Source organism: Zingiber officinale, chromosome 7A (assembly GCF_018446385.1).
Source record: "Zingiber officinale cultivar Zhangliang chromosome 7A, Zo_v1.1, whole genome shotgun sequence".
NCBI lineage: Eukaryota > Viridiplantae > Streptophyta > Magnoliopsida > Zingiberales > Zingiberaceae > Zingiber > Zingiber officinale.
The window spans coordinates 44,264,417-44,267,012 of record NC_055998.1 but is presented as its reverse complement, the minus strand read 5'-3'; the positions used below and the strand labels follow the sequence as shown (position 1 = coordinate 44,267,012).

At 36.9% G+C, this 2,596-nt stretch overlaps 1 non-coding gene across 1 annotated transcript; it reads left to right on the top strand.

Annotated features, from left to right (window-relative positions):
* Positions 1-345: 345 nt before the first annotated feature.
* On the top strand, positions 346-451 carry LOC122003197. Its single transcript, XR_006117857.1, has one exon. It is a non-coding gene; the product is annotated as a small nucleolar RNA R71 (small nucleolar RNA).
* Positions 452-2,596: the final 2,145 nt, after the last annotated feature.

Genomic DNA, 2,596 nt, shown 5'->3' with positions numbered 1-2,596 from the left:
GGATCTTGTTTGAACCATTTTGAAACAATACTATCAATCTTTGCCTCCAACTATTTGGACCCCTCATTCTGTGACTTGTGAATTTCAAAATTCTTGGATGGTTGAATTGCATTTTGTTTGATAGACTCTCTTACATTTATGGCTTGCACTTCTTGAATTTTAGAAGGAGATTCCATCCAACTTTTGTTTGACCATTCATGGAGGTTCAATGCCACTTGATCAATTAATGTATATACTTCATCCACACTCTTATTCATAAAAGAACCTCCAACTGATGAACCCAATAAATATTTGTCTGAGAAAGAAATTCCCTTATAAAATATGTGCAAGGTCAGCCATTTTTTCAAACCATGATGAGGGCACTATCTTTGCAGGCTCTTAAATTTATCCCATGCTTCAAATAATGACTCTCCATTTGCCTGAGCAAAATTTGTAATGCAATTCCTTATATACAATGTTCTTCTTGGAGGGAAAAAATGATTGAGAAATTTCTGCTCCAATTGTTCCCAACTTGTAATGCTTTGAGGATAGAGAGAATATAACCAAGTCCTTGCTTTATCCTTAATACTGAAAGGAAATGCCATCAATCGAATTGTATCTGCTGATACTCCTTGACAGTTCACCATATCACAAAGCTCTAGAAATGTCTCAAGGTGCAGATAAGGGATTTCTGATACTTCTCCTCCAAATTTGTGACCTTGTATCATAGCAATTAACTCGGGGCCTAGTTGGAAACTTTCTGCTTCGATATGAGGTTGCACGATCGGAGATAAAAATCTTACAAAAATAGGTGCAAAAAATTCTCTCAAAGGCTTGCTTGACATGTTAGTGATCATAGATATCTATGGAAAATTATGAGAAAAAATCAAAATGAAGAATTAAAGACAAGAAACAAAATGCTATATGAAGAAAGAAAATGCAGAATTTAAATTGCAAGAAAGAAAGTGCATAATGAAAACAAGAAAGAAAGGGCAAAAGGAAAAAGTCTAGAGTAACTAATATGCTAATCAACTAATGTTAATTGAAAACAGTGCAAGTGCATGGTTTCATCGTCAGTAATAAAAATATATCAAATCTATAGGGACTATTGATTAAGCACTAGTTAACTTCGCACGATGAATTATTTAAACAAATGTAAGATTGTCTGGAAAAGAGAGTAAGAGAAAGAGAAGAGAGAAGAGATGGTGGATCTTAAGAGGGGTTGAGCTAAGAGGATGTGAGAGATGGTTTGAGGTGTGATTCTAGGATTTTGGTTTCCTTGAGATGCTAGGCGATGTTACATAGATTGCTTAGTTTCTATCCTCTATGTTCATGCTCTTGTAGGAAGTTAGATGCATTACCGACTCTCCCCTGCAGTGGATAAGCTGGCATGATCTCCTATTCCATGTCCTATGCTACTAAGTGGAAATAATTCCTATGAAGTCCGTTAGTGGGGTAGCTTGTCACTAATGCCCCTCGGTCATACAACATAGAAGCACACTAATATACAATAACATAGAAATAGAAATAGTGATTATGCCGGATCGCCTACTTCCTTGCGGAGATTTACTTCTCCTTTCAAGGTGATACCCTAGACGTCGGTTAGCGGGGCAGCCTATCACTAGCGCCCCTCGGTCATACGATCTAGGGTATCCCCCCTACGGGATTAACAATTCTACATAACTATTTGATAAAACATGCAAAAGATATATATATGCTTCACACACATATTTCATCAAACATGAATAAGGCATTAACAAGTCATTGAATAGAAACATGACAAATCTACATAGTTTTACATCTCTATCACATAATAAATACTCCCTAATCCTAGAAAGGTATTAATGTCCTTGAGTAGAAGGTTTTTATCTATATCAATCGATTGGTTGAATCGATAGTGAGATGATATAGAGAACACTACTCTTAATCATTCCTAGTCAAGTATTAACATTCAGGGACAATGTTAATGCGACGAGACTAGCATGTAGGTCAACTCGATGACTTGATCTCACAAGTCATGGATATAGAGATATCAAGTTGACACATGGGTATGCATTGGAGAATGTATACTGAATGACCCGCCATGAGAAAGTATCATGGATCGTTATATGAGTGTCATATACTTTCTCATGTGGCTATTAGTATGGCTATTAGTCCTTGGACCTGAAGTCACCATGGTTCCCTATATAAGGAGTTGCATACTTTGGCTTCGTCAAACGTAACCCGTAACTGGGTGGACTATAAAGGCGATTATTGGGTATGTAACAAATTATGCGGAGGGATGTGAGTGATGTAGATGAGATCTATCCCTCCTATATAATGAGAGTGACATTGTTATTCTTGATAGAGTGAGACCACTAAGTGCATGGCCATGCCCAAGTGAGTCAATATGAGATATTGAGCTCATTTGATTAGAGTGAGTCTACTTGGAGTTCAAGATTTAGATTGATTAGAGGATTACACGGTCTATGCCTCAAATTGATCAATCGAGATGTCAAGGATAGAAGAACATTTGTCATATATTGTGAAGAGTCACAATTAGTAGTCACAAGGTGATGTTGGATCTCAACATTCTTGTAACTTGGGTAGTAATGATGTGTTGCTAGATACCGCTCAT